At 34.3% G+C, this 27,715-nt stretch overlaps 1 long non-coding RNA gene across 1 annotated transcript; it reads left to right on the top strand.

Annotated features, from left to right (window-relative positions):
- The first annotated feature begins 4,979 nt into the window (after positions 1-4,979).
- LOC141446092 (uncharacterized) lies at positions 4,980-14,363 on the top strand. The gene is made up of 2 exons (XR_012453479.1): positions 4,980-10,140; positions 10,242-14,363. It is a non-coding gene; the product is annotated as an uncharacterized lncRNA (long non-coding RNA).
- Positions 14,364-27,715: the final 13,352 nt, after the last annotated feature.

Raw genomic sequence — 27,715 nt, 5'->3', positions numbered from 1 at the left:
AGGGTCGTTTGAAAAGTCCGTGCAAAAATAAAAACTACTTAATTTTTTGGGGTAAACCTTTTTTATTTTTCAACATAGTCTCCTTTTAGGCTAATACACTTCGTCCAACGCTGCTCTAGTTTGTTGATCCCTTCCGAATAATAGGATTTGTCCAAGTCTCTGTAAAATAGCCATTCGTTTCTGCAATCACCTCCTCGTTTGAATAAAATCTTTTTCCCGCCAGCCATTTCTTCATATTGGGGAACAAATAGTAGTCCGAGGGAGCCAAGTCTAGAGAATAGGGGGGTTGTGAAACGAGTTGGAACCCTATTTCCATTAATTTTGCGACCACAACTGCCGAGGTGTGAGCTGGTGCGTTGTCGTGATGGAAAAGGACTTTTTTGTGGGCCAATCGTGGGCGTTTTTCTTGCAGCTCGGTTTTCAAACGGTCCAATAACGATGAATAATATGCACCTGTAATAGTTTTACCCTTTTCCAGATAGTCGATGAGGATTATTCCTTGCGAATCCCAAAAGACAGTCGCCATAATCTTTCCGGCCGAAGGAACGGGTTTCGCCTTTTTTCGCGCAGATTCCCCCTTGGTAACCCATTGTTTAGATTGTTCTTTGGTCTCAGGAGTGTAGTGATGTATCCATGTTTCATCCACAGTGACGAAACGACGCTTAAAGTCCTGCGGATTCTTCTGGAACAGCTGCAAACCGTCCTTGCAACACCACACGATTTCGTTTTTTTGGTCAAGCGTGAGCAATCGCGGCACCCATCTTGCGGATAGCTTTGTCATGTCCAAATGTTGATGCAAAATATTATGTACCCGTTCATTCGAGATGCCCACAGCACCAGCAATCTCACTCACCTTCACTCTTCTGTCATCCATCACCGTATCATGGATTTTATCGATGATTTCTGGAGTAGTAACCTCAACAGGGCGTCCAGAACGTTGAGCGTCACTTGTGCCCATATGGCCACTCCGAAAATTTTGAAACCACTTATAAACTGTTCTAATCGAAGGTGCAGAGTCACCATAATGTTTATCAAGCTTCTCTTTAGTCTCCTGAGGCGTTTTGCCTTTCATAAAGTAGTGTTTAATCAACACACGAAATTCTTTTTCGTCCATTTTTTGAAAATCACTCGACTTCCTCGATTCAAACGAATGCCAAACACAAAGAAATAGACCGATCTGGCTGAAACTTGGTGAGTGTTCTTCCAAGAGATGCTACTAACTAAACATAACCTCGATACGCGCCAGTAGTGCTATCTCTCTGACTTTGCACGGACTTTTCAAACGACCCTCGTATTATTAGGCACCACGATAGCCGAGCGGTTAGAGGCGAGACCTGTACAGCTGAAGTGCATTGTTTGGTACTGAGTTCGATTCCCGGTCTTAGGCCTTGGATTTTATTTAATGTTTATTATAAGAAATTTACAGTAAAGTATGTTTGCTAGTCGCCTCCGTCCATGACACCTAATTTGGTAGTTGGACTTTAAAGCTTGCCTGAAAAATTAGTAATTCAGATTAAGGCATTTGAATGCTAAAAAGTTTCTTTTATTTCCCCAGTGAATTAGCGGAAATAGTTTCGTTCAATAGAACTATTACAAATTAGAAAATATATTAACGCCCTCTTATATAACACAATCACCCTAATTTTGTTTATTTTTGTAACAACCATTTAATAAAATTAGTTCCATATTTATTTTGATGTAATCCATATTCACGCAACTGGACAACTCACCATGGACAAAATGAACAAAGAGAAAACAGTTTTGTTTAACAATCATTTAAATTATTCAAACTAGAAAATGAAATTAGCAAACTACTTACGATATACTATATAGTTACTCTGTTAACAATATTTTTGTTACTGTAGTTAATGTTCTCTTGAAATAGTAATACTATGAACATAAGAGTTGTTATCAAACACAGTTTATCCTAACTAATATAACAAACATATTTCTTTCACTAATATCAGTCCTAACTGTAAACAACCAGTCCCCATATACCCAGCTGGCGAACTGACTAATGGACATATCGATTATCTTTATACATATATATATATATTACTACTTGAACTATAATATGGTTTGCAATAATGACAGAAAAAATTAAACTAAATTATGTTATCATAATTGTATTTAATGTCAAAGTAAGAAAGTAAATAAACACTTTATTGTATAATTGAAATAATTTTTTTAAACTAGTTTTTGTTGATATAGAGTGCAAAATGGTGGAGGCGAATTGTCATAAGTGCCCCTTTTAATGAACAAGTTTTATTGATAGAGATAAAAAGCAAACAAAACTACAATTTGATTAATTGTTATTAATTTTTTTTTTTCTTATTCTAAGAAGTAAATAGTTTGGAACGTATAATTATACTGTGGAAGTTCCAGACAATGATTAGTCTAAGTTCGCTGCAATGCTATACAAAAAAAAAGTAATTGACAACTTTTTCAGGCGGGGCTTAACGTTCAATTAGGTGTTGTAGACAAGGGCCGGTAGCACAAAATTTACTATTTTCCTTAACAAATAAATAGTACTGAAATTGTGGGTTTTATGTTTTTTCCAAAAACGTCTTAGACTTTAGCCACCTTAGTACACATGTGCATTGTATCCCTGATCCGGATTCAGACTTTTAACCAATTTGTTAGATGATTAAAATCACAAATTAATCAATATTTAACGTAACAATAATTAAATCTTCCAATACAAAAGAGAAACAAGTATACTACCAAAGTTATGGAATAAATTCGTGCGCCCCACCCGTATAAAATGCTACTCCAAATTTACTATTCTAAAACATTACACAAGAACTAATCGTGCATATCCCTTAAAATATTGCTAGGTTTCATTAATTTTGTATTTTATTGTTTAAAAAAAAGAAGTTTTTATTATTAATTAACATTTTGAACAACACATGTAAACACTGTGTAACCTTTCTCGTTCACTCAAGCAAGTGTAGTGCATGATGGGAACATTGGTAGTATTTATAACAGCGAATTTATTCCATAACTTTGGTTTTTGGTAGTATACATACTTGTTTTTCTTTTGTATTGGAAGATTTAATTATTGTTACGTTAAATATTGATTTGTGATTTTAATAATTTTAACAAAAAGGTTGAAAAGTCTGAAACCGGTCAGGGATACAATGCACATGCGTACTAAGATGGCTAAAGTAGAAATGCTCAATAACAAACTGAGAGCCCGCAATCAAGGATACTGACTAGCGTACCAGGATGGATAAAATCAAAGATAAATAAGATGTGACAATATGCAGAATTCGAACTGAGGATCACCAAGTAAAGTGTTATTTCAGTGATGTGGTTGTAGTTTGATGATCTGGAAAATGTCCCATGAGAATTAATTTGGTTTTAAAAATTTTTACAGCTGGAGAAAATTTCTGTTTAGAATAACGAAAACTGTCGTCAAAAATACAATTCGAGTGAGTATTTATTATTTTATTGTGATAAATAGTGTGTTATTTATTCCAGGAGAAATAAGCGCACAATTGATAAGTGATAAATACCTAAGTAGAAAAAAGTAAAAAAATCTTAATGCACAAAGTCCTTCTTATAATAGCTACTTTGAATCTAAAGAAGTTGAAATAATACGGATGAAGTCGGCATGGTAAGATGTATGACTAAAACAAACACAGACGGAGTTACAGACAGCTACCTGGCACTCTGTCTAATATCAATTTAATTACATGATGGGCACTAGACAGGGACTGGGTGGCCTAATGACGTTCCCCGCATGCGCAAGAGGCTAATGGTACCGCTCAGCTACTGTAGTACACGGCGCGGCGTACAACATTCTAGCCATTCGTAGCTAGACACACTTGAGGAGCCTTTCGAATCTGCTCCACCACTCAACAAGCAAGATTATCAGTGTTGAACTTTTCAAAAGTGAACTAAAGCATAAGAGATGATGCACTATTGGAGGGCATCTTGACCTCTCATATTCTGTTGCTAATGGTAACATATACGGCTGATCTGATTGGCCAAACTATAAACAGATGTGAAGTAAAAACAAAAAAAATGCTTATTTGCAAGTAAGTTAAAAAAGATCTCCAGATGATTGTATCTATATTATTTCTTTAATAAAATGGATGTTCAATTCAAATCTCATAATTCTTCTGATTATCTTTAGTTGGGAATGTAATTCAAACATTTAACGAGCACAACGGATAGATTAATCTGAAAAATCAGGAGCTAATTTATGCAAAACACTCAGGAGTGTTTTTTTCTTTTTTAGTTTCTTGATTGAAAAAGATACATCAGAAGTAAAAGGTTCAACATTTGCATATCTTGAAGAAATGAACTAATATAAAAAAAAATAAAAAAAAATATCTTAGTTTTGATAGTTTCTCTGATGTTTTAATTAAAACGTTTTATTATACCACTTTTTCTTAAACTTATCTTCAGCTAAAAGTATTTTATCGTTTCTAAATCTTAAGCTAATAATATAAGATATTTTAGGAGATTTTGTTTTGTTTTAGAAGCTTTTCTTTTTTGCTTCTGGTATTCTAAATCTTGAATCAATTTGAAATTTAAAATAAACTTTTAAGAGAATAAGTTTTAGACAATTTAAGAACAAATTTCTTTTAAAAATGCAAGAATATTTCCAATCGTTTTAAGAATTGACATACTGTACCAGCGTACCTTTTTTGGGCTCGCGTACCACTTCGTAGTACATCGTACTAAATTGTACCACTTCTTAAAAATGATTGTATTTCGTGAAATTTGTTATTCCGAGTGTGTTATTTTATTATTATTATCTTTATTTGTAAAGAGATACAATGTATCTGTTACAAAGGAGTTCCAAGTTCATGTTCACTTTATAAACTTTGTAAACTGTAAGATCTTAGTTCTTTTTTTAAATAATTAAAAATTGCGTACATATTTTTCTCTTCAAAATTATTAATTAATTTACAAAGTTCTTCTTTAGGATTATTATATTTGTTTAGATGGAGTGGGATTCTAAAACTTCCATAAAAACGTTTCTATGATATTTTTATGATTTAATTTTGCTTAATTTTGTGATGTTATATAATGTCTTGGATAAAGATTGGAGAAGGCACCCAGTGGCGACACTCCATTAACGTGAACAGATCATTATACTGTTATGAGGAGAGTAGATCGCGGGGCCATCTTCTCTTCAATCTCCTTGGAGGATTACCTGTGTAATGTGGAAGAAGATAAGTGTTCAATTAAAGGATTAGGATGAGCTGCTTGTAAAGGAATGAAATTTTAAGAAACGAGTTTTAGTAAGGTCCGTTAATGAAAGGGATGTTGAGGTCATTATGAATGGTGAGATTAGAAATATAGAATGGAGCGTTAAGAAGTTTTCGTAGAATTTTTCATTGTAAAGTATGGATGCGTAAAGAATTCGGAACGTTTAATCGATCCCCAATGCTATGAGTCTTTTGTTTTGTAAGTTAAGTTTCGATCGTTTGTCAAGTAGTCTGGCGAGAAGTTTTGTAGCGTTGGTTAGTTTCTTGTCTTTTCCAGTCTAGTCTGGGGGATTCCATGTCAACCGTTTGTCTAGGTACAGTCTAAAGGTAGCGTACTTTGTCCACAGTTGGTTCAAGATGATGGGAGGTAGGATTTTTCGTCTGAAATATAATTGAAATCAAAATCTCTACACCAAATCGATTATTCTCAAAGCGAAACATGCTTGCTTTGACTTATTAAATCAGGGATATATCCAGCATAATTTCTATACTCTTTTGTTGCTCATGCGTAGAAGACTTCAGTTTTGCTTTGTGGTATTTAATTTCTGAAATAGCATTTTCTAATTCAAGGTATTTTTTTCCAAATTTGTTAGCGAAACGGAAGCTCTTTGCTATTTGTTTTAGTTGACTAGTTTTTCTTTTTTAACTATATAACCAACACGTAGATCAATTCATAGTCTAACAAACAGTCTATTTGGTAGTACAACATTGGCTTTGCACCCCATCCGTAATCATTGCAGCCAGCAGTAGGTGGTTTGCCGCCGCCTTCCGCAGGGGTGGTTGGACTGGCGGTAAAACGGGCGGGAACATGGAAGCTATAACAGGGAGCTCAGGCCATTTATTACTAAACATTATTACCTTTAAATAACAATTACTAAAAGCATTTTCCACGACTAGTAGAACGGCTCTTTTCTTCCCTTTCTTCTACTTTAGCACAATCCCTAGGACCTAGCCCCATGGTGGTTATTGCACATTAATTTCTATAACACAGTTTTGTGTGTGGGATGGGGAGGGGGCGGATAGCCTATCAAGAACTTCCGTTGGCCAACTTTCTGCCATGTTACATTAGCACGTTATTTACTGCGTCAGAATTATGAGTCACATACTTGCCCTGATCATAATTTTGCGACCTGTGTAGCATTTATGTCGTTTTAAAGTGAAATATTAGTTTTAGAAAAGAAAAAAATAAAAAATAAATAACTTAAAAATATTTTGTTGACAAATTAATACTTTGAAACATGAACAGGGAACATTGATTAATTTGAGCCGAGCTTTTTCAGTGGTGATCACGGAATCGAAAATCTGTACGATTACGATACGTTGGGAACAAGAACCAAAACTAATTAATTGTAAAAATAATTTATAAACCTGACCTGCTTGGGGCAAACTCCTCTACTAAAGATACACAGCGATGCAAATGCAAATCTACATCACTTTTTGAACCAAATAACACTTCATTGAAGAAAATAGGTTCACGAAACGATAATTTTAAATGATTGCAAAACTTCCCCTTAGTAGGTGTAAGAGCAGAACGTCGCTTTATTGTTACGTAGGGGAGCCCTAACCCTTTCACCCTGCCAAATTTCATCACAATCGGGTAAAGTTTTACTGAGTTATTAGTAATTTTGGATGGGGCTTCACATATATGGGGCTAACTCCTTTCCCATACAATGTAGAGCGTAGTGATCCACAAAAGGCACATCTACATAAAATTCCGAATCGAATGACACCTCATTCATGAAAATCGGTTCACGCGTTTAAGCGCTACGTTGTTTACAAAAAAAGGTAACAAGAAGAAGAAGAAGAAGAACATTTTCTGAAAATGCCGTTTTTTCCCATTTTCAGACCCGTATTTCTCAAAATCTATTTAATCTATGTTATTGCAAAAAAAAAATTACAGTCATAAAGGAGGATTTGACTTATATTTTAAAGGAAATTTGGGAATTTTATCTTTTATAGAAAAAAAGAAAAACAATTTCAAAGTTGGGTGTTTTTCACCGTTACGCTTTTTCGTGCACTTTTTGACGACCAATCCTTATACAACTGTCCTGCCGGTCAGTTTTAATTATTATTTATTTTTTTCAAAATAGCAGTAGCCCCAGTAGCAATGGCTGATACTCTTCATCAAATACACAGCCGTCTGTATCCTTAGCGATATATTAGCATACTCGTGACGTTTTCTCTTAGTTTGGTTCGTGAGGGCGCCCGAAGGCACTGCCTCCAGAGACAAGTCCAGTGCTGGGGTAAATAACTGGGCACCGTTAGGGTGGATCACGCTGGCACAACCATTAACGGGGCTGTAGAAGTTTTTTTCGCTTTCTGCTGCAGAATGGATTGTAACTGCTACCTCGGGCGATTGGCTGGAATGGTATTTCTTTCTTTCCTAACTGACTATATCATTCTTTTTGCAATGTTTTTGCTGCATTCTTCAATTAAAGATGTATACCTTGTTACATAGACTACAATACCTTTTTTTGCTCTTTTTATTTGAGCTTATCAATGTCAGTGCCTAAACTGTGCTGCAACTCTCTCAACTTCTGTTCTTGAGTTCTTCAATCCTAGTCGATAGTTGGACGTAAAGCCCGCCCTGAAAAAAATAGGCATTACTTGACTTTTTTTTTTAACATTACAATCCACTAGACAATTTACATGTTCAAACATGCTCAAATCTATGTCTTCCTTTAAGTTCATAAATATGTTGCAATAACTTTTTATGTCCAAGACTTTATGGCTGTCTAATTATTAAAAAAAAAAAGTTTGTAACACTGCTTAAACAACTTTTAGTTATTAATGAAGCATAATTGCCATATGACGTCATCATCTATCTACAATTAAGAATTGTAAGTGTTGCGCAAGTCAATTATAGTATTCCGAAGGTTAAAGGCATTCTTCCCACACCTGTGTCTGCCTGTTGGGGTCCGTAATCGTTTATTTTAATGCGTCTATCATTTCACCTTTCCTGAATTCTCTTGTTCAAGATTAGCTATATATCTACATATGCTACAATGTACATAAAAATCTATAATTACATAGATGTTAATTTTTTTAAAATAAATTTTGTACCTTTTTAGATCTTCAAAGTCACCAAATACTTGTCCTTTTGATTTTTTTTGTGTCTATGATCACCTAGAGCAGCTCCCAATTGAAATAGACACAAATGGAACGCTCGAAAAGTAATAGACACAGACAATAGCTTTAGCAGCAATGATTCGCAGGTATATTGTTTGTAACAGTTGTTTATGGTTTTGTTTTTCATTTGTAAATAGATACGTATAAAAGATAATACTGTGATCTGTCAGTTCTGTAATTGACCGAAATAGGATCTGCGTTCTTATAACGAGTTCCTAAAATGTTTTAAATTCGCCAATAATCACTCAGTGTTTTGATCTTCTAGTGAGCTCGGATTCTGGTTCACCCATGGATTGTAATGTAAGGATAAAAAAAAGAGAAGATTTTGTGCATATATAATACATTAGCTCAGTAATATAAAAGTGCATAGATATATATACTTTTTTTTATGTATGTATAAAAAAATAAATAATAATTTCTGCAAGTAGAAGTTGCATTAGATAGGTGAACTCTGTTTGGCATGTGTAACGGAGAAGAATCTCGCCTGAAGCTCTGAAAAGAAGTCTACAATCATGGCGATAACCTGGTGCTCTGCAGACTCCCAGAAACACGTCCACAACTATGCAAGTATTAAGGCGTGATATCATCGTTACTTGGGCCAAGCCTTAAAATGTTTATATTTATCTTTTTTTAAATATTTTCCAAATAATATAGTATTAATTTTTACTTTTTTAAAGTTATTTTTCAATGTAATCTTTAATTAGATGTATTGTTGTTCACAGACTGGTCCTGTGGCAGCCTTGGTGATGATCCAACCCAGAGCAGGTACTCTGGGGAAGTACGAGGAGAGGGATACAAGAGCCAAATACTCCCTGGAATTCCTCCGGAATCAAACTGGCCTTCCACTGATTGCCATCTCTAAATATTCTGCAGAAAGCTGTTCTAGAGGATTCTTAGTAGGTTAAAGCGTTGCTTCCAATTCTTCCCCAGATGTTCTGAAGATGATTCCTCTCTGGAACTCCTCCGGAATCAAACCGGCCTTCCACCGATTGCCATCTCTAAATATTCTGCAGAAAACCATTCTGGATTATTCCAAGTAGGTTAAAGTGCTGCTCCCAATTCTTCCCCAGATGTTCTGAAGATGATTCCTCTCTGGAACTCCTCCGGAATCAAACCGGCTTTCCACTGATTGCCATCTCTAAATATTCTGAAGAAAACTGTTCTAGAGGATTCTTAAGTAGGATGAAGCGTTGCTCCCAATTCTTCCCCAGTTGTTTTGAAGATGATTCTTCCAGATAAAAAAAGGGATCCAACCTGCTCTCGTGATATAAAACAAGTTAAGCTAGAAGATGGGGGAACCGTCTTCGAGTCGGCACTTAAGATCTGGGAGATCAAATGCACTTTTGAAAGATCACCTTACCTGGAAAAGGCTACTTTCTCCTTCGGAGTGTCTCTGCTCCCTTTTTTCTACAAAGTCTTCCCTCTCTGTCCTGCAAACAACCATCCTTCAACCGTAGATCGCATGATGCCTTGTATTGGGCTAAGAAACTACTGGGTGTAGTTGGCCTTTTCTTTCACCCTCCAAAAAAAAAAAAAAATTTTCTCTCTCCCAGATGTTTTGAGGATGACTCTTTGCCCAAGATAGGGAGCAAGATAGGAAGGTGTAAGATTGAGGGTTATCTTAATCCTGGCCAGTTCTCTATCGCCTCTGTTAGCCCACTCCTGGGAGCAGTTTGCTAGAGGGGGGGGAGTCGACGCGAGGAATTAGAGATGGGAACTTGACTCCCCGTTGCTTAAATCGTTTATTACAGAGTGTTAGTTGAAACCGCAGTGTCCTTCAGTACATGTAAGTGAGCTAAAATAGCCAGTATAAGGTGTTCTTGTCCACAGGTTTGCCAAGATCTCTAAAGTAATAACTTTTTTCTTTTCTTTTTTTCACTTTATTAGCCATATTTACAACTGCAACAAATGTTGCATCAAGTAAATTTGATGAAACTGGTTAAGTTCACTTGTAATGTCATGATAAGAGCAATCACCCACTGGCGAAACTCTTTCACAATGACTTAATCACAGCAATAGATCTGTAGGCCACTTCCACTTTAGTCGACGAGGAGGATTGTCTGGAAGGTGAGGAGAGGAGAGTTGTTGGACAAGAGGATTAGGATGGAGAGAGCTAGGAGGCTGAGGAATTTGTGGTAGCGATACTTCATTAGGTCAGTCACAAAAGGAATAAGAAGGTCAGTGTGTATGGTAAGGTTAGAAATGTAATATGGTGTATTCAGAATTTTAAGTAATAACTAAAACAAATATTCGTCATTCGCAAAGATAAAACATTAATTAAAACTATCATAGTGTTGGATTTTCTTTTAAAAGAAAATAAATAAATAAAGAAGAAGAAAATTATCGATCTCCATAATCGATCCATTCAAAATGACACCTTCTTTTTTCTTTTTTGGTACAAAAATATGGAAAGCAAGTGTGGAATGGCTGAACAGAGTATGTGGCGACATCTATTGGCAAGTGTGAAACTAATCAATTACAGTTAATGATGTGCCCCAGTCGTGGCCAGTTGCTTGCACACGACTCCATGGCTCTGCAGCAGATAGCATCACCGTGTGGTGTCATACCTTGCATTCAGTCCGTCCGCATGTCAGTCACGGCTTTCTTGTCTAGTTAACCTTCCAGTTTTTTTTTGGGGGGGGGGTTTTCTCTCTCCCTCTTTCTCCGTTTATCTCTTTCTTTCTTGTGCTTCTTCACATTCTAGGTACCTTCATGGAGTCACAAATCTATATTTGTGCGTTTTACTTATAAATGTGAGAAAAAAAAGTCTATTTTTTCAGGCGGGCATTACGTCCCATGGACATTAGAACTCAAAACCACGGGACCAACTTATCAACGATTTATCAAAATTAAGAAATTAAGATTTTATTAAAATAATTATCATAAATAGGCATTTACCTAATTAATTTTTTTAAATAAGAAATAGTTAAATATAAAGTTTATTCAATTTACTTCATTTTTTCTTGGAGTGACAAACAAGTAAATATAAATCTAAGTTAATCTAAATATCTAATAATTTATTTTATTGCACGTTGAATGCAGGTAACCTTGAATAATAAAGTATAAATTGCTTTATACAAACTAATAAATTTAAAAACTTCTTTTTTTTTTCTTTATACTTCAAAAAAATAAATATAAAAAAAACCGTTGTAAAAAAATTTACGATAATTGTAATATTGTATTGACTTGGCGTCAATGTCTTATTATGTATTGTTAATGGCCTAAGAATATAACATAAAAATTTGACTGAGATCCACGCTATCTGTTGTCCATTTTTAGATAATTTCCAATTAATAAGATGGTTTCGAATAGAGTTTCTAGATAGAGTATTGCTGGAAAAATCACTTCTTCATTTGCAGGATATATCCTGCAGCTATATTCCTCAAACTGGCCTGATATCCCGACAAACATACAAAAAAAAGTTTGGCCAAAATGTATGATTATGCCGCGAAGAAAGTTGGATGATACTTATTGGTCGAAAACCAAGGGTTATCAGGCTATGTACGTAAAAGTAAAACCTTCCTGTGTCAAGCCAAGGATATATCTCGATGTAACTCCCAAGCAAGCTCAACAAGATAAAAAGCGATTAAAAACAGTGACTAAAGCATGGTAGCTCTTCATTTCGGGGTCATCGCTGAAAAGAGGTTGTAAATGAAAGCAAAGTAAAGTAATTGCCTATTTTTTCAGGTGGGCTCTTTATTCATCCTAAATTAGGTGTTGGAAGAAGGCGAACTAGCAAACTTTATTGTAAATTCTCTCAAATTAACCATTAAATAAAATCCAAGGCATAGAGACTGGGAATCGAACCCACTAAACCAGCAATACATCTTAGCATTGCGGGTCTAGTCTCTTAACCGCTCGGCTATCGTGGCACTCATATTGTTCGTGAATAAATATGTCCTAGATGAACATAATCTGTGATTTGAAAGGCTGTATTGTAATCTGTATTGTTTCAGATGGAAAACACATCTCACAATTTTTCAAATTCTTGACGCAAATAAAAGCACAAATTGCTTCTACTTCGAAAAACAATGCTTACACCTTCCTTGTCTTTTTTTTTTTTTTTGTTCAGTTATTTTAAAAGCTATTTATATATTGTTTGGATGTAACTAGATAATACAGACCGATATATGTGAGTGTGAAGTTAAGAGGAATTTCTGCGAAAGGACCAGGTGTCTGTTGATTCGTCACAGCAGGTTACACAGTACGGCCACATTCTAACGCGCTCTCACTAACACACTGACTTTATAGTCAGTTCTTTCTGATTTTACACACTAACACATTGATGCCAGTGAAAGAGTACGTATGTTACTATAGAACTAGATGTATCTAATTAACTGTACACTGTAACATGTAATGTTACACTTGCATTATTACACTCTACATGCTTGCCTATTTACTACAAATTGTAATTTTAATTAAGTTTAACAGAAGAAAGAGAAAATTAACCAAAATTCATACATAATATGTTCTTTTCTTTGTTTACCGCTAATTTCTATCATGAGTTCAAAATATTTGAACAAATATTCTTTTTTTTTAAATAACAAACTAGCCTTTATAATGAAATATTTCGTAAAGACTATAAGTATGTTGTAGTATGTAAAACTTTATACAATATATGTATATATAAAAACATGGCCGCTCATTAACAATCATGCCAGTTTTCATAAATTAATAACAATTATAAGAATTGGACGCCTAAGGCACTAATAAATATTCTAATTAAGTCCAATTATGATGGAATGTGATTGGTAAGAATTCAATCCAATCACCAAACACTGTAAATAGCCCCCAAGGGCCAAAAGGGTTAATATGCATTAATTCTAGATCCATTATATGATGCATGTATGTTCATATATGTACAGATAGAAAATTAACGACTCGCTGTACATATTGTATTTGAATTGATTATATTAATTTAAATATTTGAGTGACAAAAAAGCTTTATTCATTTTTTTTTTTTTTTAAGTTAAATTCTGATTAAAATTGATGTTTATTGGTGAAAAATATAAGTTTAATAGAGACAAAAATCAGTAATAGAAGTATTCCTCGACCGTGCTCAGAGATGGCGTTGCTAAATTAAAATATCTTGATGCTGTAATAGCAATAACATGCGTCAAAGGAGGTTTAACTGAAGAAACGTGTTTTAAGTAAGGAATTTCATTTAGGAAAAAGTAAAGCAATGCCTATTATGTTCTGGAGGGCTCTATGTCCAACTACCTAATTAGGCGCAGGCAACTTAGCCAACATATTGTACTTATCTATAAATTTCTCATGTCAACCATTAAATAAAATCCAAGGCCTACACCGAGAATCGAACCCACTAAACCAACAATACATCTTAGCATTGCAGGTCTAGCCTATAACCTCCTAACATACTATACTATGTTACTATAAATTTCTCTTATTAACCATTAAATAAAATCCAAGGCCTAGACCGAGGGAATCGAACCTACTAAACGACTAAACAAACAATACATCTTAGCATTGCGGGTCTAGCCTATAACCGCTCGGCTACCGTGGCGCCCTTGTTCGCCAAGAGTTTTTCCACTACTTCAACTAATCCAATTGTTTGTTCTGAGTGTTTGAAACACAACCTTTTTGGATTACGGGAACTTAGGTAATTTGAGTAGTAGATTGTAAACTTAGCATTTGAATTTCTTTCTGAGGACTTTTTCATCCTGTATGACACAGGAATCAAATGAAGCCAAGACTTAACCTTCTGAAGAGGAAGTTTAGATATTTTATTTGTAATTGTTGTTACTATATTCTTGTCTTTCAAGATTACAGAAGAACATGAGCGCTTTAAAAGGCACTGTACGAAGAAATGTGGTGTTAGGAGTCTGGATTCTTTGCCGCCAAAACTATTTCATAGACTGACGCCACAATTTCGCTTTATTAATCTGTTCAATAGATCTGTGCTCCATTGTCAGAAGGAAAGCTGTACATTTTAGTAGAAAAGAGATAAAAGCGAACTTGATATTTCTTAAAAAAAAAAAAAATACTAAATGGTATAGCTTTTCTTTTATTTATTGGACACGCGTAAACAACGAATTGTGTCAAAGTGATGGTAACCGGGTTTTCCATGGAAATTGTTCAAGCGTTTTCAGAAAAGAAACCAAATTTCCTTCAAATAGTAAAAATACAAAAACATGCGCACAGATTCATTTGTAAAAAAAAAAAATTCGAACTCTTGGAACTTCAAAAAGGATACTTCCGGTCAAAAAAAAAAAAATCTGCACAATCACAATACTCTCTCTTAAGAAAGGGAAGAGCTCGGGGAGAATAGCGTACAGGATACCCACGCGAAGATCCTGGGTTCGAATCCAGCTGCTGGCCCTTAGATTTTTTTTTCTCTTCCTAGGTGCTTCTTACAGCTCTCATTTCTAGTGATGGACAGCGTTGTCAGCAACGAGTCAACACTGTCCGGGAGGCCAGCTGTGCACTGAATAAAGCTCCGGGCGCCAATGACTTTAGTTTTTGACGTGCCTTGAAGTACAGCAAAAAAAAGAATCTTAGATTTGAGCACTTATAGATAAGATCTTTAAACATACTTAAAGATACTTGCAAATATACTTTCCCCCAAAAAAATATTGATGCAAAAGCTATTGATCCCAGATCAAAGCAAACTGTGGAATTGATCCTCCCCAAAATACTGTAATACTCAGCGAGCCCTTTGTAAATAGTTTTTAGGAAAAAATAAGAGATTAATGCATTGAGTTTCTAAAGTGAAGAAGTGACATTGTTAAATAGGGCAAGCTTAGAAAAGGTCAAGAGGGATAGTAGCTTATTATTAAAGGGATATCGCTCTCTAATATACAGGGTGTCCCAAGCGACTTTTTCTCAGAAACTAAGATAGCTAGAAAAAAACTAAAAAATATGAGTTCCCTTAGTTTTTCGTTAGAAATCCAAATTTTCCGGCGCTTCCAGAAGCGAGATACAGGCACCAACTTCATTTTTTCAAATAAGAGGTGTGGTTTTATTTAAGAAATAGATTCCTCAATTTTTTTTAAGAAAAATTTACTTTAACGGTTTTTTTTCTGTGAGCGATATTTTACAAGTTATGAATGAAAACATGATTCTTATAAGAAATTTCAAAATGATAATATAACGGTTTTTTGATTGAATAAGAAGAAAAGTACTATTTTATTATAAATTTTACTCCTCATTAATATTACAGATCATGCACGAACTGGCCTCCACCATTAAAGATGCACAGACATGCTCTTACCAGCCAATGAGAGAAAAATTGGTAAAAAAAATGTAAATAGTATTTTTCCTAGAAATAATTACCAGAAACGATTGGCTAATCTCATTGGTAACCTGGATGTGTGAAGTGGGCGGTCTGTAGGTGATGACGTATGGCATCGTAAGCCACTCCCTCACCAATAAAAGCACAGTTATCTAGTACATAAAATGGTGCTCGTTAGTTTCCATCCAAAGATCTAGATTTTACTTTCTTTTAGTTCAGAAGAATATTGCGTTAACATTTTTGATTCTGCATTACATTAGAAGTATGAAACCGGAAATATAATGTTCGAAATATGTTTATTTTGGATATTTTTACAATATCAATTTTTATTGCATTATTCGATAATTTATCAAATACCTATGGGGGAAAAATTAGTAAAAAAAATGTAAATAGTATTTTTCCTAGAAATAATTACCAGAAACGATTGGGTAATCTCATTGGCAAACGGGATGTGTGAAGTGGGCGTATGACGTATGGCATCGTAAGCCACTCCCTCACCAATAAAAGCACAGTTACCTAGTACATAAAATGGTGCTCGTTAGTTTCCATCCAAAGATCTAGATTTTACTTTCTTTTAGTTCAGAAGAATATTGCGTTAACATTTTTGATTCTACATTACATTAGAAGTATGAAACCGGAAATATAATGTTCAAAATATGTTTATTTTGGATATTTTTACAATATCAATTTTTAATGCATTATTCGATAATTTATCAAATACCTATGGGGGAAAAATTAGTAAAAAAAATGTGAATAGTATTTTTCCTAGAAATAATTACCAGAAACGATTGGGTAATCTCATTGGCAAACGGGATGTGTGAAGTGGGCGTATGACGTATGGCATCGTAAGCCACTCTCTCACCAATAAAATCACAGTTATCTAGTACATAAAATGGTGCTCGTTAGTTTTCATCCAATGATCTAGATTTTACTTTCTTTTAGTTCAGAAGAATATTGCGTTAACATTTTTGATTCTGCATTACATTAGAAGTATGAAACCGGAAATATAATGTCCAAAATATGTTTATTTTGGATATTTTTACAATATCAATTTTTATTGCATTATTCGATAATTTATCAAATACCTATGGGGGAAAAATTAGTAAAAAAAATGTAAATAGTATTTTTCCTAGAAATAATTACCAGAAACGATTGGCTAATCTCATTGGTAACCTGGATGTGTGAAGTGGGCGGTCTGTAGGTGATGACGTATGGCATCGTAAGCCACTCCCTCACCAATAAAAGCACAGTTATCTAGTACATAAAATGGTGCTCGTTAGTTTTCATCCAATGATCTAGATTTTACTTTCTTTTAGTTCAGAACAATATTGCGTTAACATTTTTGATTCTGCATTACATTAGAAGTATGAAACCGGAAATATAATGTTCAAAATATGTTTATATTGGATATTTTTACAATATCAATTTTTATTGCATTATTCGATAATTTATCAAATACCTATGGGGGAAAAATTAGTAAAAAAAATGTAAATAGTATTTTTCCTAGAAATAATTACCAGAAACGATTGGCTAATCTCATTGGTAACCTGGATGTGTGATGTGGGCGGTCTGTAGGTGATGACGTATGGCATCGTAAGCCACTCCCTCACCAATAAAAGCACAGATGTCTAGTACATAAAATGGTGCTCGTTAGTTTCCATCCAAAGATCTAGATTTTACTTTCTTTTAGTTCAGAAGAATATTGCGTTAACATTTTTGATTCTGCATTACATTAGAAGTATGAAACCAGAAATATAATGTTCAAAATATGTTTATTTTGGATATTTTTACAATATCAATTTTTATTGCATTATTCGATAATTTATCAAATACCTATGGGGGAAAAATTAGTAAAAAAAATGTGAATAGTATTTTTCCTAGAAATAATTACCAGAAACGATTGGCTAATCTCATTGGTAACCTGGATGTGTGATGTGGGCGGTCTGTAGGTGATGACGTATGGCATCGTAAGCCACTCCCTCACCAATAAAAGCACAGATGTCTAGTACATAAAATGGTGCTCGTTAGTTTCCATCCAAAGATCTAGATTTTACTTTCTTTTAGTTCAGAAGAATATTGCGTTAACATTTTTGATTCTGCATTACATTAGAAGTATGAAACCGGAAATATAATGTTCAAAATATGTTTATTTTGGATATTTTTACAATATCAATTTTTATTGCATTATTCGATAATTTATCAAATACCTATGGGGGAAAAATTAGTAAAAAAAATGTGAATAGTATTTTTCCTAGAAATAATTACCAGAAACGATTGGCTAATCTCATTGGTAACCTGGATGTGTGAAGTGGGCGGTCTGTAGCTGATGACGTATTGCATCGTAAGCCACTCTCTCACCAATAAAAGCACAGTTACCTAGTACATAAAATGGTGCTCGTTAGTTTCCATCCAAAGATCTAGATTTTACTTTCTTTTAGTTCAGAACAATATTGCGTTAACATTTTTGATTCTGCATTACATTAGAAGTATGAAACCGGAAATATAATGTTCAAAATATGTTTATTTTGGATATTTTTACAATATCAATTTTTATTGCATTATTCGATAATTTATCAAATACCTATGGGGGAAAAATTAGTAAAAAAAATGTAAATAGTATTTTTCCTAGAAATAATTACCAGAAACGATTGGCTAATCTCATTGGTAACCTGGATGTGTGAAGTGGGCGGTCTGTAGGTGATGACGTATGGCATCGTAAGCCACTCCCTCACCAATAAAAGCACAGTTATCTAGTACATAAAATGGTGCTCGTTCAGTTTTATTCAATGATCTAGATTTTACGATAACTTTTTTGATTTTGCATTCCATTAGAAGTATGAAACCGGAAATATGATGTTCGAAACCTATTAATTTTGGATATTTTTACGATATCAATTTTTTATTGCATTATGCGACCATTTATCAAATACCTGTGGGTGAAAAATTAGTGAAAAAAAATTCAAACAGTATTTTTCACTATAGCAGAATCGCCCTCCGTGTCGATATGATACCATCAGGCATGTATAGAGATTTCTCGATAGGCAATTTGATGGGCATGTTATATCAACATGGGGGACGATTCAGTGGCCACCTCTCTCACCGGATTTGACACCTATGGACTATTTCCTTGGGGATACTCGAAAAACAAGGTGATTATTCATAACTTTTTTCTTTCGTTTCTTATTTCTGCTTATCAAAAAGCATTTGTTAATCTAGGTGTATCAGAATCAAGCCGGCGATTGCATCTGTAGATGAACTAAAGCAGAGAATAATAGATGACTGTAACTCGGTTAAAGCCGAATCTATTTCTTTGGCAGTAAGTGACAATTGGCAGGAAAGAGCATGTCTATGCATCTTTATTGGTGGAGGCCAGTTCGAGCATGATCTATAATATTGATGAGGAGTAAAATTTATAATAAAATAGTACTTTTCTTCTTATTCAATCAAAAAACCGTTAAACAATCTCATTTTGAAATTTCTTATAAGAATCATGTTTTCATTCATAACTTGTAAAATATCGCTCACAGAAAAAAACCGTTCAAGTAAATTTTTCTTAAAGAAAATTGAGGAATTTATTTCTTAAATAAAAACCACACCCCCCCCATTTGAAAAAAATGAAGTTGGTGCCTATATCTCGCTTCTGGAAACACCGGAAAAAATTTACAAATTAAATTTGGATTTCTAACAAAAAACTAAGGGGACATGTATTTTTTAGTTTTTTTTTTTTCTAGCTATCTTAGTTTTTGAGAAAAAGCCGTTATCTGTATAGTTTGGGACACCCTGTATATGAACCTGCTTGGCTACCCAAGAAACATCACACTTCGGGCATTCATTGTAAGATCTTATAAGATCGGGATGACTCCGGTTGATTTTTCACATTGTACCGTTTTTAACCATTTTTTAGAGTATTTTTATGATTTCTCGTTAAGTTAGTATCAAAGTCATTCAATAAAATCTTGAATATTACGGTTAAGAGTGAAATTTATTAGATTTTAGTTCTGCGCTTTAAACAGCCATGTTGGACAAAGAGAATAGGAACTAACTAAAAGGCAAGTAACTTGTTCCACAGCAGCAATAAAACGCAAACGACTTAAATAGTATTTAATTAACGAGCGGAAGGAAGTATTTGATTTTCAATTTATTTAAAACTACAGTAAAAATCAAAAATAGTGAACGAAGTTGGGCATTCATTCAAGAGCTGAACTCATGTGGTGAGTTTCATTGAAGAAAACAATCTTGTGGGTTATGTTTCCGTTTTATAACTTGGTTTTATTACAACAGCTGTGGTCCCTCGATAGGTACAGTCTAGTAACTGACCAATACCATAAAATATACATAAATTTTAGTTGTTTTATATTGTTTTAAACATATGTGTGAGTGTGTTTTTATAAAAAAAGGTAAATTTTTAATTTTTTATTACTAAACGGACATTTTTTTTTTTAAATTTAAGCATTTTTAAAACTCTACAGCTAATACAGTAAATGAAAAATATGGATGATCCGCCGTTCTGTATAGCCGACGTTAGACATTCAGATAGCCGTGTGCTTTAAACGTCTTGGAGGGTATGTGGAAACAGTTGGGGTTTGAGAAAGCTTGGATAAGTGGATGTAAAGGGAAGGAGATAGTTTGGAATGTAAGTTCAAGTCAGGGAATTTGGGTTTGGCGGGTAACGAAGGGAATTTTTAAGGTGAGATTTGCGATGTAAAAAGGGAGCATTGACTATATGCTAGGTTGGATTTTGGATTTTAAGGATTGAATGCGATTGAGGTTTTTGTGAGTTTGGCAGTTCCGTACATTGTAAATCCATAAATCCATATTAGAGCTACTATTAGAGTGACGTATAGTTGTCGTTTGTTGTTCACACTGTTGGATTTTGGATTGTAAGGATTGAATACGATTGAAGTTTTTGTGAGTTTGGCAGTTCCGTACATTGTAAATCCATAAATCCATATTAAAGCTACCAGTATTAGGGTGACGTATAGTTGTCGTTTGTCGTTCAAACTGTTGGATTTTGGATTGTAAGGATTGAATGCAATTGAGGTTTGTGAGTTTGGCAGTTACGTACATTGTAAATCCATAAATCCATATTAGAGCTACCAGTATTAGGGTGACGTATAGTTGTCGTTTGTCGTTCAAACTGTTGGATTTTGGATTGTAAGGATTGAATGCAATTGAGGTTTGTGAGTTTGGCAGTTACGTACATTGTAAATCCATAAATCCGTATTAGAGCTACTATTAGGTTCAAACTGAGTTTGGGGCGTTGATCTAAAAGTTTCTTTAACATTTTGAATCTGTAATGCAATTCTGTTCGTTTGAGAAAAGATTCTTTGTCAATCGTTTGTCAAGGTGGAGTCCTATCTAGAAGAGGCCCATTGTCAGTGACTATGTAGTCTGCAAGGGTTTCCTAATTCAGACGCTTCATCTCAACAGGCTACAGTTTGGTAATAAAGGGTTTATTTATTGCTCTTTTTTTTTTTTTTATGAGAATCGCTAAAAGTGCTTCAAAACAGGGTAAGGATTAGCTGGATAATTAGTGAAAACTGGGAGTTACAACAGGGAGGTCACGGGTTCGAATCCAGCTGCTGGACCCTTAGATTTTCTCTTGCATAGGAGCTTCTTACAGCTCACTGATAGGTGATGGTTCAGTATTGTCTGTAACGACAGCCGTTGTGGCGCCTTCAAAAAAAAATGAAAAGTCCTTGAACGAAAAATGTTAACAAATTTTTTTCAATTATTTGTTTTCCTTAGTTTACAATTATTTACTAAGTTCCATATTCTGAAATAAGAAAAAAGAAAAAAAAATATTTTGACGAGAAGTAATGTGCTACTTGGAATGAGAAGTGGATTAGGTAGGCAAATGGGCCTGGAGTTGAAAGGTTGAGGGGGTTGAACGTTTGGTCCAACTAGTACGTGAGATGAGTGCAGCTTTGGAAAGTAAAGCGTTTTCTTGTCAGGGCTATATAGAGGGCCTAAGGCCCTTTGGCAGTGAGTGTGACCACGGCAGCCTAATGTGGTTCAGTCCCTTGAATACGTAATGTGCTGTAATAGTAGCCTAAACTGGACAATCCTCTGTCACTGGTGCTAATGCAACCAAGTGTTAGGCTCAGAGGCACCCACAAATTTTTTGGTTGGGAAGGGGGAGGTTTTTTAGGTTTTAGTCGTAAAAAGGCATTAGTTTTTTTTATTTTAAAAACTATTAATTCATTAAAGATAAAACACGTCACTACAAAATTAATGATTAAGATGAGTATAAGTAAAATAATGCCTATTTTTTCGCTTAACTACCGATTAGGTGTCGTGGACGGAGGTGACTAGCAAACATGCTTTACTGTAAAGTTCTTATATTAACCATTAAATAAAATCCAAGGCCTAGATCAGGGGAATCAAACCCATTAAACCAACAATACATCTTAGCATTGCGGGTCTAGCCTATAACCGCTCGGCTATCGTGGCGTCACTTATTATTACTACCGTTATACAGATTTATTTAGGTTAGTAAACTTATGAATTGAGACCAAAGCAGAAGATGGGTCAAGTCTAGGGTTTTAGGGCGCCAATCCGAAATGTATCTGGGTATAAACCTAGGAATACTGGCTACAGCCTTTAAAGCAGAGCTAGTTGCAAAATACTCGTATTTGTTCAGTTGCATTTTTAAGAGAATGATATCCAATTTGCGAGTGGTATTTCTAATTTTTTTTCCCCCCTCTGATTGGCTACAACCGTCTATTAAAAACAGACAGTTTTAGGCCGACCGCTGAGATTGTAATCAGAGAAAGATTCTAAAATGATTTTATCGTACAAACATTATTTCTTTCTTTATTTTGAAATCTTTGTATCTGTGAGCAAATTTGAGATCATGCTACAACATGGTAAGGTACAGGCCTGAAAAAATAGGCAATTACTTTACTTTACTTATTTAAAGTGAAAAACAAGATTTTTGGCCTATCCTTTTAAGTAACAGCTGTTTCCTGAACTCGGAAAACAGTGTTACCACTTTGACAAAAAAAAAAAATCTCAAATAAAACTAAGAGAATCACTTAATTATTTGATAAACGTGAGAAAAGACAAGCCAATAATCATCTCCAGTTAACCGTGGCTTACCTATTAAAAGAAGAAGAAGAAGAAGAAGACAGATGAAGAACAGTGAACCGAATTGCAAGAGAGAGAGAGAGAGAAAGAAAAGAAATAGAATTTGTGTAAACATGGAGTTTTTCAGTCACAGTTCAGTGAAAAAATATTTATTTCCTTTCTAGTTCAGGCGGGGCTTAACGTCCAACTACCAATTTGGTGTCGTGGACGAAGGCGACTAGCAAACATACTTTACTGTAAATTTCTTTTTATTAACCATTAAATAAAATCTAAGGCTTAAGACCGGGGAAATCGAACCCACTAAACCAACAATACATCTTAGCTTTGCGGGTCTAGCCTATAACCGCCTAACAAACTTTACTATAAATTTCTCATATTAACCATTAAATAGACACCTAGACTAGTACCGCAATACACCTAAGCTTTGCGGGTAAGCCTCTAACCGCTCGGCTACCGTGGCGCCTTTCTGTCCAGTTATTAGAAGTTTTATTTCTTAATCTATTTGCCATTAAATAAAGCTTGATTCAATTTTTATGAAAATCATTTCCTATTAGAAAAAAGTTGCCTTAAACTTAATAAGCTGCAAAGTTATCTACTTAAATTTGGAGATTACGAAGACACTTCTAAGTTCTCACATTGTTATCAATTGTATTTTTACGGAAGATTTGTTGATAAAGATGTGTATATATTTTTCTTCTTTTTTTTTTAAATTCCAAACAAAGAAGATGTGTTCTATTTTTTAAAAGATTTATAATGCAGTTTATTTAGATGCTCTTGTGCAGGAAAATCGACTCCCTTGTTTTTCCTTTTACGAAGGCCCCAGCCCCCTCCAAGAAAAAGAAAGAAGTGCAAGCAAGATTAGACCATTAGATTCACCGGGTTACCCTTTCTCCAGATATTGGCACCCTCTCTCTCACTGACGCTTTAGTTCTCAGCCCCCCACACCACCCAAACACAAAACACACCCTTCCGACTAGTAAATGCAACACAGAATTGAACATAAAACGTAACTCTGCGTGAAATTTGATAGGGGGGTACTACAGAGTTACTGGGAGCACGTAGAGTGCCTCTGGGGTTATAGTCAGCACCCACAAGACTCTGGGAGGTTTTCTTCCTTTTTCCTTCCCATAGATCTCTCTCTCTCTCTCTCTCTCGCTCTCTCTCTCTCTCTCTCTCTGTCTATTTCCATACAATCTTTTTTTCCCATGTTAAAAATATATGAAGGGCGTCAGTTTTGTTAGTGCCGATGTAGAGGAGATACTGTATTTCAGTTTGTTTCCTTTTGTTATACACTTCCTTTTTCCTGTGATTTACATTCTATTTTAATATACATTATTTTTAGTTTTCTGACAGTTTTCTTTGGCTTTTTGAGTTTTTCTTGGTTAGCCAATAAGAAGAGAATAGTAAGTAAAGGGCTGAATATTAATGATTAGGCATCCCCCCCAAAAATAACAATTTTTTTAGGGCCACACTTGGTGTGATTTTCAACAGGAAGTCAAGATAATCGTGGTCAAGTGTGCCACGAATTTTTTACCATCTTATTGGTCGAAATATTTCACTTTGAGTCACAACAACCAACTGACAAACACTGTTATAAAAGTTAGCGTTTAATTTTCTGTACCCTTTGGGATTCGGACGCCACGGTTGTCGAGCGGTTATAGGCTAGACCCGCAATGCTAAGATGTATTGTTGGTTTAGTGGTTTTGATTCCCCTGGTCTAGGCCTTGGATTTTATATAATGGTTAATATGAGAAATTTACAGTAAAATATGTTAGGCGGTTATAGGCTAGACCCGCAATGCTAAGATGTATTGTTGGTTTAGTGGTTTTGATTCCCCTGGTCTAGGCCTTGGATTTTATTTAATGGTTAATATGAGAAATTAACAGTAAAATATGTTAAGCGGTTATAGGCTAGACCCGCAATGCTAAGATGTATTGTTGGTTTAGTGGTTTTGATTCCCCTGGTCTAGGCCTTGGATTTTATTTAATGATTAATATGAGAAATTTACAGTAAAGTATGTTAAGCAGTTATAGGCTAGACCCGCAGTGCTAAGATGTGTTGTTGGTTTAGTGGGTTCGATTCCCCCGGTCTTAAGCCTTGGATTCTATTTAATGTTTAATACGTATTTTTGATCGGACTAAATTCTCCTTTAAACATGAGTAATTTTTATAATATATACACTGATGGACAAAATTAACGCACCACCCTTATTTTTTTTTATTATTTCCAATTTGTGAAATTTTGGACTTTCAAAATATTGTTGGCTGAAAAAATAAGCCATTTGTAACTATGGTCATCTGGAGAATTTAGGCCTACTCTTACCTCATCTGTGATGCGAACTCTCTTCCAGTTGTCTAAAGTCCAATTCACATGTTCACGTGCAAACTGAAGCCTGGTCATTTTGTGAACTGTGGTAAGGAGAGGGCCACGAGCAGGATGTCGGGCTCTAAGGTTACTTTCATTAAGTCTTCTTCTAACAGTCCTACTGGAGATGGAAACATTTCGGACTTGCCTTATGAGACTTTTTATCTCATTTCCCGTTATACTCCTGTTTCGCAAAGCCAGGTGCCGGATGTACCTATCGTCTCTCTCTCTCTCACTGCTGAACATCTCTTCTTGAATGACCTCTTGTCTCCCTAAATCGCTTTAGACAAGTGATGTACGTCAAAAACAAAAGCGGAAGATAATTTATTTAATTTTAACTAAACAAAAAACTGAGTGGTGCGCTAATTTTGTCCATCAGTATATATAATTTCAAAATTAGCTTCTATTAAATAAGATAAGTGCAAAAGATGAGCACCAGAATGGAGCAGCTGTCCATGACAAGCTCAAGAGGGTTCTTGAGTTATTTACAAGTAGTGAGTAATATACCGGCGATAGATGCTGAATGAGATGAAGATAACTCTACAAGAAGTGGAGTTGAGGGAGATGAGAGTGATTAGAAGAACAATAGCACTTAGAGTTTAGCTGTAAGAGAAGAAATATTTTACATATTTACAACAAATAATACATAGATGACTTTTCTTCCATCTTCTGGCCACCGACCACTCAGTCATCCATTGGGACTTCCAGGAATGGAGTGGCCATAGTGTGCTCGGATTAAGGACTTTTTAATGACCCGGAGAAAGTGAAAGAGAGTCATGAAATTTTCTGTATTTTGAGGAGTAAATTGTTGGACCAATATATCTGTAATTTAACTTGATATTTAGGGGCCACTTCATCTTATTATTTACATTTCCAATAAATCCATCAAACGTCAAACCTTATTTAGATAGTAATCGATAGATTGTATAATTTGATGTTGAGTCTCTGACCGGATAAATTACATTTCTTTCTTTTTCTGATGAAGAGAATGAACGGCACGTAGTTGGTGATAGCAGCGAACTGGGTAGCGCTATTGAAGCCAATCTAGCTAACAAAAGAGCTACAATCAACTTATTATTAACTACAATGAGGCCAAACAGGAACCTTTTTTTTTTCCTTCAAGAAAACAAGTTTTCCTTTAATTCGATCTAAGCAAAAAGAAAAATTGCAGAAAAATAACTCATAGAGTTGTACTATAGGCTCAGATTTCAGTACATTATAAACAAAGAATTCAGTCCTACCATAACATATTTGAAATCCATCCTTCTCCCTAATAAAAGGAAAAATTGATTATTTTTATGGGCTATTACCAAAAGAAATTTATCTTTGACACTAATTATCTACAGTAAAAAGTTTACTCTAAAACTGAGATAAATGGCAATATTCTAGAAAAAAAAGTAAATAAGATATGGAAAGCTATATTTTGAAGGTTTTGCAACTACTTCAATTTTCAAACCTCTATATCTCTCTACGTAATCATGACATTTTAATGAAATCTTTACCAAAATGTAGAGAATAGTATTCTTTATAACTGATACAAATAGCGTTATTCTGGTGAAAATAGTAAATGAGATATGGAAGGTTAAATTTTGAAGGTTTTGCAACTACTTCAATTTTCAAACCTCTATATCTCTCTTTGTATCCATCACAATTTAATAAAATCTTTACCAAATAATAGAGCATAGTATTCTCTATAACTGATATTCATAGCATTATTCTGATGAAAATAGTAAATGAAATATGGAAGGTTATATTTTGAAGGTTTTGCAACTACTTCAATTTTCAAACCTCTATATCTCTCAATCGTAATCATCACATTTTAATGAAATCTTTACCAAATAATAGAGCATAGTATTCTCTATAACTGATATTCATAGCATTATTCTGATGAAAATAGTAAATGAAATATGGAAGGTTATATTTTGAAGGTTTTGCAAATACTTCAAATTTCAAACCTCTATATCTCTCAATCGTAATCATCACATTTTAATGAAATCTTTACCAAAATGTAGAGAATAGTATTCTCTATAATTAATAGCATTATTCTGATGAAAATAGTAAATGAAATATGGAAGGTTATATTTTGAAGGTTTTGCAACTACTTCAATTTTCAAACCTCTATATCTCTCTTTGTATTCATCACAATTTAATGAAATCTTTACCAAATAATAGAGCATAGTATTCTCTATAACTGATATTCATAGCATTATTCTGATGAAAATAGTAAATGAAATATGGAAGGTTATATTTTGAAGGTTTTGCAAATACTTCAATTTTCAAACCTCTATATCTCTCAATCGTAATCATCACATTTTAATGAAATCTTTACCAAATAATAGAGCATAGTATTCTCTATAACTGATATTCATAGCATTATTCTGATGAAAATAGTAAATGAAATATGGAAGGTTATATTTTGAAGGTTTTGCAAATACTTCAAATTTCAAACCTCTATATCTCTCAATCGTAATCATCACATTTTAATGAAATCTTTACCAAAATGTAGAGAATAGTATTCTCTATAATTAATAGCATTATTCTGATGAAAATAGTAAATGAAATATGGAAGGTTATATTTTGAAGGTTTTGCAACTACTTCAATTTTCAAACCTCTATATCTCTCTTTGTATTCATCACAATTTAATGAAATCTTTAC

The sequence above is a fragment of the Rhodnius prolixus genome, unplaced genomic scaffold (genome assembly GCF_049639745.1).
Source record: "Rhodnius prolixus isolate KJV_2025 unplaced genomic scaffold, Rpr scaffold_1, whole genome shotgun sequence".
NCBI classification, from domain to species: domain Eukaryota; kingdom Metazoa; phylum Arthropoda; class Insecta; order Hemiptera; family Reduviidae; genus Rhodnius; species Rhodnius prolixus.
This window is presented reverse-complemented; position numbering and strand designations above follow the sequence as displayed.